The 18,279-nt window shown below is 42.8% G+C and overlaps 1 long non-coding RNA gene, 1 other non-coding gene and 1 pseudogene across 4 annotated transcripts; all 3 read left to right on the forward strand.

Annotated features, from left to right (window-relative positions):
• The first annotated feature begins 1,601 nt into the window (after positions 1 to 1,601).
• On the forward strand, positions 1,602 to 9,789 carry LOC101693653. Of its 3 annotated transcripts, none has more exons than XR_006606021.1 (4): positions 1,602 to 2,007; positions 5,443 to 5,599; positions 5,864 to 6,030; positions 9,754 to 9,789. It is a non-coding gene; the product is annotated as an uncharacterized LOC101693653 (long non-coding RNA). The 3 variants fall into 3 exon arrangements; XR_001179470.2 differs by lacking the exon at positions 9,754 to 9,789 and adding an exon at positions 6,397 to 7,361 and having other exon boundaries at positions 1,603 to 2,007; XR_199433.3 differs by lacking the exon at positions 9,754 to 9,789 and having other exon boundaries at positions 1,612 to 2,007; positions 5,864 to 7,361.
• A 2,223-nt stretch (positions 9,790 to 12,012) lies between these two features.
• On the forward strand, positions 12,013 to 13,343 carry LOC101672319 (annotated as a pseudogene).
• A 1,539-nt stretch (positions 13,344 to 14,882) lies between these two features.
• TRNAI-UAU lies at positions 14,883 to 14,955 on the forward strand. The gene has a single exon. It is a non-coding gene; the product is annotated as a tRNA-Ile (tRNA).
• Positions 14,956 to 18,279: the final 3,324 nt, after the last annotated feature.

Genomic DNA, 18,279 nt, shown 5'->3' on the forward strand with positions numbered 1-18,279 from the left:
GAATAATTACAGCACCGGCTCCTTTGTTTTATCTTCTGTTGTAGTTGGGCCTGAGCAGTTCCATGTCGAAATACATATTACTTTATTACAAATCACCAGCCTTTTATTTCTTCTTTGAATCCTTCCTGTCAAGGCATTATGCTGATTTTATTTTTGAGAAAGTATGTACAGGTAGGTTATCTTATATGTATATTATATATTATATTATTATATTATATGTATATTCCACATCAGGATCATAAAATGTGTCCCATTAAGCAGGGAGGAGGGCATTGGTCTTGACAGTACCTGTCGTCCTAACCAATGCGACTCATATATACTCAGCCTCTATCTGCCTTGTTTGCTTTAGTGCGAAGAGGCAGAAAGAACTGGCAGTAGAGTGAGTTTTTGGGGTCTGCCCGTCAAGCAAAAAAGGTGTTTTTTGTTTTGTTCTGCTTTTTTACATTTATCTGTGGCAAGCCTGGCTTTAGGCATAAGAGCAGAAGACACATCATGAGCAATGCCGTTTGAGAGCTGATCATCTCCGGGAGAGCAGAGTGTTAATCCATGATCCACCACCGACAACTCTGTACACATTAGTTTTTCAGAGGACACAGAATTAGGACAGAACTCTGTGTTGACAGAGGGGGAGGGAGAGTAAGACACAGTTCTGGAACTCCAGGGACTGAGAAAGGAGAGAGAGGGGAGGTAAAGAAACGACAGCGGCCATCTGGGGGTAGGGGAAGGGTGCCAGGGGAAACAGCACGGCCAGGACTGCTGAGGGGACCTGTAGCCAGCATGGCCAGCCCATCGTTCGCCTCAGTCACCCCTCCAGAGCGACTGAATTAACCACATCTCACACTCCTTAATTGGAGCAGATAATTGGCGAGCTGGCTTTGTGCACAGGAAGTGTGTGCAGTTAGATTTGGCAGAGTGGAACAGGAAGAATGGGGACCACCTGATTTCGTCTTGTGCCAAGGAGGGCGACACAAAGCGGCAGTGTCTCCTATGGAGCTTGGCCCGGACAAAGCCGGGGGACAGAGAGCCCTGTGCAAACTGGTGGGTGAATAGGGTCTTCCTGGGAAGATTGCTAGAGCAGATGACAGTCAGGAGCTCTAGGACTGGTGATTAAGCTGTGATTAGGCTGCTTTGTGACCTTGGGAAAGTGACTTAACCTCTCTGTGTCTGTTTCCTCAGCTGTAAAACAATTGAGGAAATGAAAATCCCCCTTAAAATCCCGTCACTCCATTCCATCTGATCCTCAGATGTGGCTTGAATGTCTTCTCTGTGGGTAGAACTGTGCCAACTGTGCAGGGGGCTATGCCTGCTTCCTTGACACCCGGGCACTCCCCCCTTCCCCCTCCTCATTTCCTTCCCCACACCTGCCCACAGCAGTATGGAGGGTGTGAAACAAACAAATATGAACAATCCTTGTGTGTCTGTGGGGGATTAAATCTTTACCTTCTCCCCAGATAAATCTCAACCTACTTTTACTTCAGGCTGGGAGATATCTTGGTCTAACCTCCTGACCCAGCCCTTGGTGGGCTCTTCTCTCAGATATGCCCTAATGGGCACGGACTTAAGGGGGCTGTTGCCAGGACAACAGAAACCAAACACTGGTGGATGTTTCTGAGGATGTGGTAAGTGAGGTATTCACCTGATGACCATCCCATGACTGTCAGGCTTGTTTTCTAGCTACTTTTTGGAATCTTCATTCTTAGAAAACCCTTTGTTACGAAATATGCTCAGGACTGGAAAGGAAACGAGGTTCAGTCAGCGATACCCTCAGTGTGAACTCTGGAATAGCATTTCCTTTTGAAAGATTCATCCTCATTTTGCTCCTGGCTTCGTGCTGGTGTATGATGACTGTGTTTCCTGGGGATTTCCAACCTGAGCAGTCATCAGCCCAGGCCCAAGGACAGAGGACACCCACCCTGAGGACAGAGATGGCTGTATTGCTTGCATGACCACTTCTGTCCCACAGTGGAAGACAAAGGGAATCAAGAGGCTGTGCTTGTGTGACCCTGGGTGAGTCTCTTTACTTCCCTGGATATCAGCGCAGCAACTGAGGCATTTAATAACTTCTATTCTTGGGGGAAAGTTGAGGGCAAGTTACTGAAGCATGCTGAATACCCGTTTGTAACAGACATTATTATTTTATTGTTTTGCTTTTTGCTTAAATTTTATTTGTCAAGGTCTAACAATTATACAAGTGACCAAATGATTTTATAAAATCATAACATTTTGGTAAAATCATGTGGTCTTAAGTTATTCTTGAATAATATTACCATTCATTATAAGTGTTTAAATGCAGAAATGTGTCAGTATTTTTCTTATTAAGCTTGGTCATCACATGTAACTGAGTCTGAATTACAGACAGAATAATCTCATAAAAGGGGTAAAGTATAGGAGTGCCTTGCTGGCTCATTTGGAAGAGCATGTGATTCTTGATCTTGGGGTTGTGAGTGCCAACCCTACACTGGGTATAGAGATTAAATAAATAAAATTTTAAAAAAAACTGGTGAAGTGTAAAAAAATATGGCATAGCTATAAAAATCACTCAACATCTACAAAGAGAAAATGAATCAGAAAGTCTCATGTCAATCCCACAACTAACCTGTAACGGATTTATTAATCAGAGAATCCAAAATAGCATTTTCCTCACCGGACTGTTATGAGGATTCAATGAGAATATCAAGTTACTGGTGCCCAACAGGTATCTAATAAGTGATAGTTATTAATATGTTTCTACCCTCAAAACAGACACAGCTACACATAAGCACACGAGCGTGTATGCACGCACACATGTTCTCTCTTCTGGTTCTTTTATAGACAGTCCAATTAGTAGAGATGGATGGATATTCTCTTCAGAGTGTGAGCACAAGAGGTAGTCATTTATTTTTTGCTTTTTGGGTGTGGGCCATTATCAGAGATGAGTAAATATTCCTTAGTGTCCCTGAGAATCCAGCCCTGGCTAGGTTAGCTCCTGAACTCACACTTCCAGGCTAACTGGGGACACGACCCTTATAAGTAGGAAAAACAATCCAAGATGGCACTTGAATAAGTAACAGCTGGATTTTGCAGCATAGGTGGCGTTCAGACTTCACGATCTGTCTAGAACAGTTCATGGTTCTGTGGCTACAAGCCCTATGCACAAAGGCTTTGTGGAAGAGGTACATGTATTTTTTGGCCTTGGGGGAGAAGAGAAGCCACTTGTGGGGTGGGAACCAATGTGAAGGGCAAAAGAAATCTGCTTTCTCTGGCTGAGGTGGACTATGAGGCCAATGACAGAGGTTTCTGGTGTTATAAAAATGGTGTCTTGGGATGGTCCTGCATCACTCTGGTAAGAGACCAATTTGGGCTCCTTGAGTCATGTGTTGTGGGCCAGTCACTAGTACCGGGTTCCTTCTGCTTCCATCACATACACTTCAAGGCGTTACTTCATTTGAAAGGTTCAGATGTTATAGATAACCACATGGATTTTCAACAGCAAAGTAGTGGGTCAAGTTTATCGGTTGTTGTGTTCTGTCTACTCCCCTTTCCTCTGTCTATCCTAGTGGAATACTATTGGCTTCTTCTCCTGCCTGGAAATGAGGGCTTGGTCTAAGGGAGGGCTCCAAGCTCTGTCATTTACATGGTAAAGTGAATCAATATGGCTCATCAATAGGTATATTCAGGCTTCCAGGGAGGTGCACAAATGTTCATTATACAGCTTGAAGAACCTTTCTATGGGTACAGCCGTGTAAACACCCCCAGACTGAGAGTGAGAACACTTCCAGATCTTTCACAGGGGCATGAACATTTGAACCATATTCTTATATTACAAATGTATTTGTCCTTTGGAAAAGACATTTAACTTGGGAAATAAGTGGGGGGAGGGGAGGAGATTATAAGGATAAGACTCACATCAGTCCCCTGATTAGTTATTGAGCAAACATGGACAGAGTACGCACTGTGTTCTGTGATCCATGTACATTCAAGGTTGGCTTTGGAACCAGTTCTATGACCCTCAGACTCCCCTCTTCTTCTCTTTAGCTTCACTGCAACTGTCCTGATGAGACTCTCTCTGTCTCTCCTAGACCAGTGATATGGCTTCCTAACTGGTCTCACTGCCTCCAGCTTCTCTAGTTGTTTTTTAATTTATGAACCTATTCATGTACTTCTCTGCTAAAACCCTATTAGTGGATCTCCACTAATGGCTCCACCAGGAGCCAGTGGGTCCTGGCTCCTCTCTGTGGTACTCCTGGTCAGGAACCTCTTTTCCAGCCCTGTTTGCTGCCTCTGCCCTCATAGCCACATGATCTTGCTTCTCTTTCCCAAATACATGCCTTTCACATGCTATTCCCTTTGCCTGGAATGCCTTTCCTCACATTCTCCCCCAAATCTTCCACATAACCTCAGAGCCATCCTGTCTTACTTTCTTCCTCTCATACCCCCTATCCATTCTGCCATGAAATCCAGGTGGATTTCAATGGACTTCTGAATACTGCCAGAATCTGTGTAGGACTTGCTATCTCCACCACCGCTAATCTCTGAGACCCGCCGTCACCATGATCAGGTCGCTAGCTCCCTGAATGGCGCCTTGGCTTCTGTCCTTGCCCTCCCACCCACCCATTGCCTCCTCTCAACACAGCAGCTAGAGTGACCTTCTTAAAATGCATGTCAGATCATGTCACACACCTTTGCTTCAAACTGCCCAAAGCAAGAGTGGGTACAATGGCGTGTCCCAGTCACCAAGAAGCATTCCTGCACATACCCTCCCTCCCTGCTCCGGTGTGTTGTATTTGTAGCTTGGAATTGGCCATGGTGGGAGTATTTATACCACAGGAACTGGCAAATGCTTAAAGAACAGGCCTTTTTTTTTTTTAGACCCAATCTGCCAGCACACCACTGCTCCGATGGTCACCCATTTCTCTCAGGGTTAAGAGCCATAGTTGTCATGATTGCCTGCAAAGCCTCTGCAGTCTGGCCTTGCCTCCTGCATCGCTCCAGCCTCACTGGCCTCCCTGCCCTCCCTCACACAGGCCAGCACCCTAGTGGCTGTGTATGCCTTCTCTTTCTAGAAGTCCTTGCTCAAATGTCACCTCCTCAATGAGGCTTCCCTGACTTCTTCAACATGACTTTTAACCCCCACATGAGCTGTCCTATTTCCCCCACAGCATTCTAACTGTTCTAGAATTTACTTGTTCTTATGTTTACAGTCTGTACCTCCGCTGCACCCTCCCCACCAATAGGATGCCATCCCCATGAGGGCAGGGATTTTGGACTGTTTTCTTCACTGATGGGATCCCGTGCCTGGCACCCAGAAGGCACTCAGAAAGAATTTCCTGGCGGACTGGCGGACTGGCTGACTGAATCTCCAAATGCTTACCTCCTCTGCAATAAACCTTCCTGAAACTTGGCACTTTCCTCCTTTCCATCCACAAAAGGTCCTGATTCTTGTCCTCTATGTTATGCTTGCAGCTCCTGAAGTTCTTCTGCGGCATCGTGATGATTTTCTTATGACTGGCTCCCCCACCGGACAGCTGTCTGGGCTCTTCAAAGACACCCCCAACACCTCCACCTTGCATGACCCCCATTGCTAGCTGTTAAGTGAATGTCATGAATGTACATGTGAGTGGTAAGTAGAATATGATTCTCACACAGGTTAGTCTTCTCCTCTGGAGGCCCCCTCATGATGGCGCTGCTGGGAAAGCCTGAGGCAGGGAAGGATGGGGAATGATCCTTGGTGAGGTGGGGGTGGGGGTGGGGAGGGAAGCAGCCCTGAGTGGGGGGGCCAGAAGGGAGTCTTCTCTCTTCTGAGCTCTGAGCAAACTGGTTATTATTTCTTTCTATTACACTCCTCACACCCTCCCTCTTCTCGGCTGTTTCTTTCACCTTGCAGACCTCTGAACTTTGATCCAGGCCAGGGTGAGCTTCAGGTACAGGGAGAGAAGACAGCTGCCTCTGTGGTGTGATCTGGGGGCTTCAAGAAGTTTCTTCACTCTGGTGCCACCTTCCTCGGATCTTCCTTTTCTTTCCGTTTTATTGAGATACACTTAAGACACAGCAGTAAGTTAAAGATGTACAGCATAATGAGTTGACTTACATATATTATGAAATGATCACCACAATTAGTTAAAATTTATTATCTCATATAGAGGCAAAAAAAAAAAAGGTTTGAATGTTTTTTCTAGTGCTGAGAACTTTTAGGATTTATATTTTTATCAACTATCCAACATACACAACAGTGTTTGCCAAAATCATGGAGTCACACATTATATCCCTGGTACTTATTGATCTTATGACTGCAAGTTTGTGTCTTTCGACCACCTTCTCCAAAGACCACCCCCACGCCTCCTTCCTGGGTTAACCACAAATCTCATCTCTTTTTCTCTGAGTTTGGGGTTTCACTTTTGTCTCTTTTTAAAATTCCAGATGTAAGTGAAGAGGCCTAGAACCTAGAACCTACTGGTGTCTCAGCAAATGGCTACTCAGAACCAAGGTCCAGGAGAATCGGCTCCCAGGGTTTCTAGAGCACACAGCAGTTTCAGGCAGCTGCCAGCCTGGGGTCTTCCCCACCCAGAGTTTCTGAAGGCTGCATTTCGGTGTCCTCAGAGCTGAGAGGAAAGAAGCCAGGGACAGGGAGGGGTGAGGAGGAAGACTTGTCTGTCCCAGTGAAGCCCCGTCCACCAAGGCCAGCTCCACTTCTGTTCTCACTGCCCAGCCTCCCAAGGACAATGAAGGGGCTGCGCTGTGGGGAGAGGGGTGACTTGTCTCCTTTCTCAGCCATCAAATGAGGAAACAGGGTCCACACCCTAACTCTCAGCCTCAAGGGAGTACAGGATGTCCTAACACGTCCTGTAGAACGACTTAGTAATTTTCCAGTTACTAATTTGCCTTACCTGTTCTGTTCAAACAGGCTAATTGTTTCCTCAAAAAGACTCAAGTGTAGTGGGATGAGGTCACCAGAGACATGCCTAAACAATTACAAACTCTGGTCGTGGGCGCGCCAAGAGACTGGTAACCAGCTCCTCAGACAATGTTGGTCTGATGTTATCTTTTCTAAAGCAAATTCGGTGAGGATGCGCCTCCTGGTGGTAAGATGCGATTCTGCCAGGCAGGAAGACTCCTTCCCCAAAGTGATTCCTTCCCTGGATAGAACAACTGGGCGTAGGTGCTGCTTTTGGAACGTTCTCTGTAAAGAACATTACTGTTATTTCTCAGTAACTATTTATTGATTGAAATATGAAATAAATGTTATTAATATAATCCATTCATAATTGTGATCTCGGAAGGTGTGAATTTTAATCAAAGCAAAAAATCTGCCAAGGCAGAAAACAGGGAAAATTGATCTATGGTCTGATAAGGAAAGAGAATATAATTTTGAAAACTTCCATATACTTTCTGGCTTTTATATTGTGGGTATTATATTCTCTATTGACTTAGAACAATTCCATTTTTTTATTACAAAAAAATTCAAATATACCAAAAAATAGAACAGTAAATCCCCATATAGTCACTACCCAGGTTCCAGAGCTGTCATGATTTTGTCATGCTCACTTTTTATGACCCATTAAATGTTTTTAGTTGCTTTTCACCCTTAGATATTATAGCCCCGACATCATGTTACATTACCATAAATATTTCAGTATGCATTTCTTTTTTTTCCCCCTAAGATTTTATTTATTTGTCAGAGAGAAAGAGAGAGAGGAGAAGCAGGGGGAGTAGCAGGCTCCCCACTGAGCAGGGAGCCTGATGCGGTACTCGATCTGAGGACCTTGGGATCATGACCTGAGCTGAAGGCAGCAGTCTAACTGACAGAGTCACCCAGGCGTCCCTCAGTATGTGTTTCTTAAAACTGGGCATTTTCTTACATGACCACTTGCCATTTTTACATCTAAAAATTCATAATCCCTTGGAGTCATCGACATGCTCATGTAGTCCACATTCAACTTTCCATAAATATAAAACTTTTTGTAGTTGTTTGTGAATCTAAGAAGTCCACACATCACGTTTGTTGTTTGGTTCTCTCTCTGTTTGTCCCTCTCTTCTTTCTCTCTCTCAACTTCCCTCCCTCATTTCCTCCTACTTAATTTCTCCTTATGTAGAAGGAAATATACAAGTATTAAGCACATAGTTCAAAGAGTCTGGATAAATGCATACACCTGGCAGCCTACATCCTTATCATGAAAGAGAATGTTTCCCTCACCTTAGAAACTTTCCTCCTGTACCTTCACAGACAACTCTCCCTTCACCCCCAGCCACTGCTCTGACTTCTCTCACTGTGGATGGGTTTTGCCTGTTCCTTGTTGTATGCAGCTACTTGTCCTCAGCATATTTGGGGGGTTCATCCCTGCTGTTGCATGTTTTTTTTTTACTGTGAGTTATATTCCATCATCCGCATGTACCACAATCTGCTTGTGCACATTCTTGTCGCTGGACATTGGGAGAGTTTCCAATCTGGGCTCCTGGGGAAAAAGCTGCTAAGAATATTTTTGTATGCGTCTTTTTGTAGACATGTGTTTTCATTTCTCTTGGGTAAATACCCCAGAGTAGAATAACTTGTCACAATGAATGTGTATGTTTAACTTTGTAAGAAAACCCTACATGTCTTCTCCTGAGCACACCCTCTTTATCACTTTCCAGTTGTCAGGTGGTCGGCATTCTGCATACGGCCAACAGCTTCCCTGAGGTGTCCCCTAACTTGTCCCTGTTACCTCTGGGTTGCCTATAAACCAGAAGTCTGATTTAAAACCCAGGTGTGATTCAGTTTAAGTATGTGGGCAAGGATGCTTCAGAAGTGATGTTGTGTACTCCGTCCCACCTCTCACCTGAGAGAGGTGAGATGTATATTTCCTTCTACATGCAGGGAGTACCTGCATGACACAGTTAGCTCTCTCTTCATTCAGACACTGAGATGGATCAGTAAATCCAGCGGTGGGGACCCCCTGAACCCCCCTATGTATACTTACCCCCAGCAACCCTTCATCTAATAGTATCAAATGATCTTTGCCTTGAATTTTTGTCAGGAATTGCAAAATGTTGATTTTTTAAAAATTCTATCAACCTTTCACATATATCACATGGGATTCTGCAAAAAGGAAACTTTCTTCCTCAACTTTCTCTCATGGTTGTAGAGGACAGGCAGGAAAAACACTTAACTACATGTCTTCAGTTTGCTTGTGAAAATTTTTAGTTTGGCTTATTGATTGTTAGAAACTTTTAAAAAGACTCCAACAAGAAAAGCTATCCCAATCAAGGATTACTCAAATGTAAGAATTCCCTCACTTTGCTTGAAGTAAAAGACACATAATATAGAGGAACACTGACACGTCAATGGACCTAGAGATATTGTGAGCTAAAGAGTAATATTTGTTAGGTCACCAGGGCTGCTTGGTGTGTTAAGCGGCCAACTCTTGGTTTCCAGTCAGGTCATGATCTCAGGCTTCTGAGATCAAGCCCTGCATTGGGCTTCCTTCTGAGCTCAGAGTCTGCCAGAAGATTCTCTGTCTCTCTCCATTTCTCTCTCTCTATCTGCTACCACTTACATGTGTACATGCTCTCTTTCTAAAATAAGTAAATACGTCTTTTTAAAAAAAGAGTAATAATTATAATGATAATAGTTATTAACATTTATGGAACATTTCCTACTGATTTAGTGAACTGCTAATGAAATTTAACTCATTTTCATAATAATTAGTAACAGAGAAAATAAGAGTCCTAGTCATTATGTAACCCAAAGGGCCTTATTCTGGTTATGTTTAACTTTTTTTCTTTTTTTTTTTTTTTAAGATTGATTTATTTGTTTGAGAGAGAGTGCAAGCGCACATATGGGCAGAATGAGAGGGAGAGAGAATCTCAACCAGACTCCCTGCAGAATGTGGAGACTGATGTGGGGCTTGATCCTACAACCCATGAGATCATGGCCTGAGCAAAATCACAAGGTGGATGCTCAAATGTCTGAGTCACCCAGGCGCCCCGATTTGCTTTGATCAATAGTATATGACAGATGTAATATACAAATTCCAGAGTGGGGACCTTAAGGAACCTTGAGATTTTGCCATCACTCTCTTGGAACCTCTCTGTGCTGCAGAGAAGCTCACAAGCTTACTAGCTCACTAAAAGGCCACAAGGAAAAGAACTGAGGAGCCCAGTCAACAGTCAACGCCAACTGCCTGTTAAGCAAATAAGACATTTGGACCCTCTGTCCAACACTGCTCTGTCAAGATGACTGCAGCTGTAAGAGTGGTCTTAGGAGAGACCAGCAGAGAAACCTACAGAATTGTGAGAAATAATAAAGCATTACTGTTTTAAGTCACAAAGTTTGGGGGTCTTTTGTTATGCAGCAATGGATAACAATGGATAATGGAGAGGTCACAGGAACAAGATCATGTAAAGGCTTACTAACATGGTAAAGAGTCTGAGTTTTGTTCTACGTGCTCTGGGGAATCATGAGGGTTTTAAGAAGAGTGGTATGTTTTAAAAGATCACTCTGGGGGTGGCTGGGTGATTCAGTTAAGACAATTAGGCGTCCAACTCCTTTTTTTTTTTTTAAGATTTTTATTTAATTGTTCGAGAGAGAGAGAGAGAGAGATAGCAGGAGCACAGGGGAAAAGGAGAAGCAGGTTTCCTGCTGAGCAGGGAGCCTGACATGGGGCCCAATCCCAGGGCCCTGGGGTCATGACCTGAGCCAAAGGCAGATGCTTAACCAACTGAGCCACTCAGGCATCCCTAAGTGTCCCACTCTTGATCTTAGCTTGGGTCTTGATCTCAGGGTCAGGAGTTCAAGCCCTGCCTTGAGACTACTTAAAAAAAAATCATTCTGGTCCTGTGTGGAGAAAAGATTGTAGTTGGGTAAGAACGGAAGTAGGGAGACGAGCTGGGAGGCTTTTCTGGGCATCCAGACAAGAGACGAAAAATAAGTGGAGAAATTTGGGTCCTGCTAATGGATTGGCTTGGAAAGGAAATAGTGAATAACAATCTTCTTCTTGAAATGCAGGGTTACATAAATATATGTACTATGTATATGGCAAGTCAGGATTTTTTTTTTTTTTTCTGTCCCATTGGTGGAGAGGGGGAGTTCTTGGCAAGCAAAAGTAAAGAGACAGAGACTTGGTAGCCTGACAAGCACTGAAGTTATGTTTTGGGATGCAGTCAACGTTAGCAAATTTTTTCTTAAATAAAAGAAAAAAATAGATTGCCCTGTATGTGCTCTGCTCTGAAGAATCTGACAAGCCAAAGACTCCCCTGAGCTCATGGAATGGAGTGCTGGCCCCAGGAAGATGAACCTCTGTAATAGAACCAAGTTTGGTGTGGAGGGGAAAGTGTGGGAACCTGGGGAAGGCAGTAGAGGGAGGAGAGGAGAGGAAGACACCCAGGTGGGGGGGAGGGCAAAACTGGAAACCCATCCAAGACAAAGTCTAACTGGGAGAAATGCAATGAGAAAAGTAAAGAAATGCTCTGTGTATGCAGGAGTGTGGTGAGACTACTTTCCTTCTGGTGATGGACTGCTTCCCAAGCCCCCTCCAGGTGCTGCAAGCACATCTGGAGCTTAGCCGGATGTATGTGTATTCCCAGCCATCACTGAATGTGAACGGCTGAATGAGATACGGTTCTTGTCTTTAAATTTTGCCATTTAGTTGAGGGCACATGTCTTAAAATATGGTGTAATAACAATATAAAGAAAATAAATGCTTACCTTTTGCTGGATTGGGCTGGTTGGCTCTTGCTATCCCATCTTTTTTATATTCTTTTTTTTTTTTTTTTAAGTAGGCTCTGTGCCTAGCATGGAGTCCAAGTGGGGCATAAACTCATGACCTTGAGATCAAGACCTGATCTGAGATCAAGAGTCAGACACTCAGGTGCCTGGATGTCTCGTGGGCTGAGTGACTGCTTTCAGCTCATCTAATGATCCTGGAGTCCCATGATCCAGTCCCACAGTGGGCTTCCTGCTCTGACCTTCCCCCTCTCATGCTCACTCTCTCTCATTCTCTCTGTCTCTCAAATAAATAAATAAAATCTTAAAAAAAAAAAAAGAGTCAGACACTTAACTGACTGAGCCACCCAGGCAACCCCCACCTATCTTTCTGATACTCTTATATCTGGAGATCTTCAGTGCTCAATTCAGCAGCAAATATACATCTGGAGATATTCATATTTCTCTAAGCTCTTCCACATAGATGAACCTTTCTTACAATTTTGCTCCCCACCCCCACTACAATTCAGCATCATGAGTGTGGGTCCAGCTCAGCTCCAATGCCCACCTGGTCTCAGAGCATCCAATTCTAGGGATTCTTGTCCAGTGCCTGAGATTTATGGACCTGAAGAACATTATGCATCTTTGCAAATGTCTTCTGCTGAGACACCCTACATGGAGACCATCTCTCCTCTTTCTTCTTCTATGGATCTGCTTTTCAGGACAGCCCTGATTCTTCAACCAGTCCCAGAGTAAAACTAAGATCCACTTCTGTAGAGGAGAGCACAGTGAAGAAGGAAGATACCGACCAGTGAAGAAACAGAAGATCAGAACTGCCCTCCCTCAGACCCAGCTACATGTACTCAGTGAGAGATTTCATGGACAGAAATACCTCAGTCTCCTACAGATGCAAGAACATTCCAACATTCTGAACCTTAACTATAATCAGGTTAAGACCTGGTTCCAGAACCAGAGAATGAAGTGTAAGAACAGCAACTGGCCAGAGAATAGCAACAGTGTGACTCAGAGCAACTCAACAGCTACAGAACATCCAGGCTTCTCTTCCTGTCACCAGAGATAGCTGATGAACCCTTCTGGAAACCATCCAATATGGAGGATCAGACCTGGTATAACCCCAATTGGAGCAACCATTCCTGGAACAGTGAGACCTGGTGTCCCCACACCTGGAATAACCAAGCCTGGAACAATCAGCTCCACAGTTGTGGAGAGGAATCTGTGTAGCCCTGGATCCAGTTCCAGCAAAATCCTGTCAATGGTTTGGAGTCCATCTCAGAAACTGCTGGGGAAAGCTACAGTGTAATGCTGCAAACCACTAACTGAAGTATCCAGCAAATAATGCATTTATTCCCAAATTACTCTATGAACACACAGCATGAAGATATGTGATGATGAGTATATTATTCAATCTCGGTTTGGGGAGTGGCTGTATTAGTTCTCCTAAGCTTTGTTTTGTAGGGTCCTATATCTCTGCTTTGATATTGTTTCTCATTGTACTGATTGTGTCGAAAGAGGGGGTATTATTGGAGTCTGATAAAAGGAGTTTTAGTAGCGTTGGCTGCTGTGGGCAGCATGACAAAAGATGTTTCTGGCTATAGATAACTAGATATAATACTAATTTGGATATCTCTAGGCTCTAAAATCTAACCTCAAGAATAGGAAGTAAAAATACAAAGATGTGTGCTGAAAGATGATTTGCATTTTCTGAGATTGTAAGGCTTTACTTGTTAATAACCTCAGTTGTTACCATGAAGAGTTAAGTTATACTGTGCTTTGTCGATTTCCTCTGTCCTTTGTGTTGTTTTACTACAATTCCTAATTTGTTCAATATTCTAGTATTTGTAGGAAGATGTTTTGTATTTTAATTTATCATGATAATAGTACCAGTTTGGCCTGTTGGTTTATAGGCTTAAGTACAAATAAATAAAATGCCCACTTAAAAGATAAAGAAAATAAATACCAATAGTGGTCCAGATTTTTAAAATGCTAATGGTCTTAAAAAAGATAACTGAGGAAGAGAAAAAAGAGTTCGTGTTGTGAAGTATTTGTCCAGATGGTGGGGAGCAGGGAAGCCATTTAGAGTAAGAGGAGAGGTGCACACACACATGGGAGAATGTTGAGGAGGTTGACTGAAAATCAGAAGCAGTGAAGCAGAGTGTGGGAAAGGAGGTTGGAGCCCAAGGATTCGGGTGTTTTCCTAGTTCCACCTAATCTATGAAGCTAGCAATCTGGGGCAACAGAGAGGGTCACCTAGAGTCAGGGAGGATACTTGGAGGCCATTTTTAGGTAGACTAGTTGTTTTAACTGAGGCCTGCTGATTTGTAGAGCTACAGAGAAAGGCAGTCCAAACATGTCCCAATACAGCCACTTATAGAGTCAGAGAAGCTTGTGCCCTTACTCTCTATCCTTCTGTGTGACACTGGCAAGGAATAAGAGGGTGAAATTTGCTGTAGAGTATGCAAATAAACAATGGGCAAGGGTAAAGCATCTTTAAAAATGATTCCAGTAAGCACATGAAAGGATGTTCAACATCACCATCATTAGGAAAATGCAAATCAAAACCACATGACATATACTTCATACCCGTTAGGGTGGCTATTATTTTAAAAATATTTATTTATGCATGAATGGATAAGTAAGATGTGGTATATTATTCAGCCTTAAAATAGAATGAAATTCTGACACATGCTACCACATGGATGAAACATGAAGATCATATGCTAAGTAAAGTAAGCCAGACACCAAAGGACAAAGACTGTAGAATTACACTTACATGAGATACTAGAGTAGTCAAATTCATAGAAAAAGAAAATAGACTGGTGGTTGCCAGGGGCTGTGGGGAGTGGGGAATGTGCAGTTAGGGTTTAACAATACAGAGTTTCAGTTTGGAAAGATGCTGAAGTTCTGGAGCTGCATGGTGATGATGGTTGCAGAAAAATATGAGTGTACTTAACGCCACTGAATGTGCACCTGAAAAATTGTTAAAATGGTAAATTTTGCATCATGCATGTTCTACTACTACTACTACTATTACACACACACACACACACACACACACACACACACACACACACAACGAGGATGCCCATACTGCACAATTCAGGAGTGGACTTTCAAAAATGTGAAAGTTAAATCTTTACTCTCCACCTCTTCTACCTCACCTCATCCCTTGCTCAAAAGGCCAAACTTAAAAGCTAGTACATGGGATGCCTGGCTGGCTCAGTTGGTAGAGCATGTGACTTATGATTTCAGGGGCAAGAGTTCAAGCCCCATGTTGGGCATAAACTTAAAAAACAAAACAAAACAACTCAGTACATCCAGTACATTGTGTCCTCCCATTTCTGGTCTTATCACCCACTGTCCCTCAGTATACATCTTTTGTTTTATAGCCATTGTATGGGTGAATGCTCCAGAGAAAGAGCAAAATCAGAATATCCAGGCAAAAGAGTGGAGTAAGAAAAGGCTCCATGTTTAAGCAAATGCAACTCAACACCAAAGACTAATAGATTAACAACATCTAGTAGATTAACAAGATGATCAAGATTAACATTTTGCTCACATTGCCCTTGATGTGATATATGATATATTAAGAATAGCACTTTACCTCTTTGGTCTGCTTTCCAAAAATCTAATCCCAACCTAATCGTAAGAAAACATTAGACAAATCCTAATGGAGGCACACTCAACAAAACAATTGACCAATACTCCTCAAGACTATCCAGATCATCAAGAATAAGGAAACTCAGAGAAACTGTTACAGTCAAGAGGACCAGAAAAAGGACATCAGGAGAGGGTAGCTACAGTTGTGGAGAGCAGAGCATGATGGATAGACTTGCTGAATTACAATGTCCTACACCTGAAACTAATGTAACATTGTGTCAGCTAGACTTCAATTTTTTTTTTTCCTAAAGATTTTATTTATTTATTTGACAGAGAGAGATCACAAGTAGGCAGAGAGGCAGGCAGAGAGAGAGAGGAGGAAGCAGGCTCCCTGCTGAGCAGAGAGCCCGATGCGGGACTCGATCCGAGGACCCTGAGATCATGACCTGAGCTGAAGGCAGCGGCTTAACCCACTGAGCCACCCAGGCGCCCCTAGACTTCAATTTTAAAAAGATACTCATTTGAGGGGTGCCTGGGTGGTTCATAGGGCTTCTCCCTTCAGCTCAGGTCATGATCCCAGAGTCTGGGGATCAAGCTCCACATTGGGCTCTCTGCTTAGTGGGGAGCCTGCTTCTCCCTTTCCAGTCCTCTGTGCTTGTGTTCCTTCTTGCTATCTCTCTCTGTCAAATAAATAAATAAAATATAAAAAAAATAAAAAAGGTATGTATCTGAATTTGAAAACTGTCTTGCTAAAAGAGTAAATAAAAAGTTATAATATGAGGGTCACTAGGGGGGTTAGTCTGTTAACTCTTTGCCTTCAGCTCAGGTCAAGATCTCTGGGTCCTGGAATTGAGGGATCCAGCCCGGTGTTGGGTTCCCTGCTCCCACCTCTCCTTTCGATTTCAGCTCAGTTCCTATTTCAGGGTCTTGAGATAGAGCCCTGCTTCGGGCTCTGTGCTCAGCATGGAGTCTGCCTAAGAATGTCCCTTTCCCTCTGCCCCTCCTGCTTGTGCACTCTCTCTCTCTCAAGTAAATAAATATATATTTTAAAAATAATAATATGACATATGGGATTTGTTTCAAATTAATCAAGTGGGAGAACATGGATGGGGCTGTAGGCCAGAGTGTATCATTGCCAAAGCTAGGTTATGGGTACATGGGGGTTCATTATATTATTCTCTCTTCTTTTGTATGTGTTTTAAAAATTGTCCATAATAACAAACTACAAACTTAAAAAGTATGTACTAGGTTAATTTATAGAAATCTGGTGCTGTTCATGACTATATCCTCCTATAAGATAGGGAGGCAGAGAAAACCAGTCTTAAGGGAAAAAAACAATAATGATGTCAAGACACAGGGGAGCAGAGGTAAAGTAAAGCATGAGCAGTAAAATATTTCTGTTCCTGCTTCCCCCTTGTACCTCCTTGACCCCAGACTTTGCCTTGGATTGTTGTAAAAAAAAAAAAACCTGAATTCTTAGCCCAGCCCCTGCCTCTTTCCTTTACACAACTCGAGTGGTTGTGTTCTATTTCATGAAGTCACAAGTCCAAACAAATACCAAGTTGTATAATGCACCCTTTGGCATCTTCACCCCTAATCTAAGACTCATTCACCTGATTCTTTTTATTTTTTTAATTAGTTAAAAATCTTTTAATTTAAATTCAGTTGACTAATATATAATGTATTATTGGTTTCATAGGTAGAGGTCAGTGATTCATCAGTCTTTCATAATTACAGTGGTCATTACATCACCTGTCCTCTTTAATGTCTATCTTAATCTATCCTTAATGTCTACCCAGTTCATCCATCCGCCTCACCCTCTTCCCCTCCAGCAGCCCTCAGTTTGTTTTCTAAGATTAAGAATCTCTTATGGTTTGTCTCCCTCTCTGATTTTGTCTTGTTTTATTTTTTCCTCTCTTCCCCAATGATCCTCTGTTTTGTTTCTTAAATTCCACGTATGAGTGAGATTATATAATGGTCTTTCTCTAACTGGCTTATTTTTGCTTAGCATAATACCCTCTAATTCCATTCATGTTATTGCAAATGGCAAGATTTCATTTCTTTTGATTGCTGAGTAATATTCCATTGTGTGTGTGTGTGTGTGTGTGTGTGTGTGTGTGTGTATCACATCTTCTTTCATTCATTTGTTAATGGACATTTGGGTTCTTTCCATAGGTTGGCTATTGTGGACATTGCTGCTATAAACATAGGGATGCAAGTGCCCTTCGGATCACTGCATTTGTATCTTTAGGGTAAATACCCAGTAGTGCAATTGCTGGGTTGTAGGGTAGTTCTATTTTCAACTTTTTGAGGAACCTCGGTGCTGTTTTCCAGAGTGGCTGCACCAGCTTGCATTCCCACCAAGAGTGTAGGAGGGTTCCCCTTTCCACATCCTCACCAACATCTGTTGTTTCCTGACTTGTTAATTTTAGCCATTCTGACTAGTGTGAAGTGGTATCTTATTGTTCACCCTTCTGATTCTTTAAGCTATAGCAAAGGTTTTCTTATATGTGGGCACTTAGCCTGACTTACAGAAAATACAGCCTATGGTAGAGATGAAGGACTTGGGTTCTAGTTATGATTCTGCCAGTGTTTACCACATGACTTTGGACTAGCTATGTCAGGGCTCTGTGTTTATTCTGTCATTCTTCTGTCTTGTTGTGACTGAGGGAGGCGAAGCATTAGAGCCAAAGAAAGGAGTTGCAAAACTTCAAAGTCCAGAATTCCTATTTTTAGTAGAGCAAATCATCAGATTCTGCCTCACTGAGCACTCATTACAAAACCTGAACTTTGGAGCTAATTGCTCAAAAGAAAATCAAGTAGAGGAAAGTTCTTTTCTTTCTCCACCTTCCCCCACCCCTTCTTTAATTTTACTGTAGAGTGAGATGCATTTTCTCACTAGATTAAAAATATAAATAACACAAGGACAATATACCATTAACAAAAGACCCAAAGGTTGCCTTCTTTAGTCCTTTCCTTATATCCACCCACACAAATGTTCTTTG

This window comes from Mustela putorius, unplaced genomic scaffold, assembly GCF_011764305.1.
Source record: "Mustela putorius furo isolate JIRA1106 unplaced genomic scaffold, ASM1176430v1.1 tig00000224_pilon_pilon_pilon, whole genome shotgun sequence".
Lineage (NCBI taxonomy): Eukaryota > Metazoa > Chordata > Mammalia > Carnivora > Mustelidae > Mustela > Mustela putorius.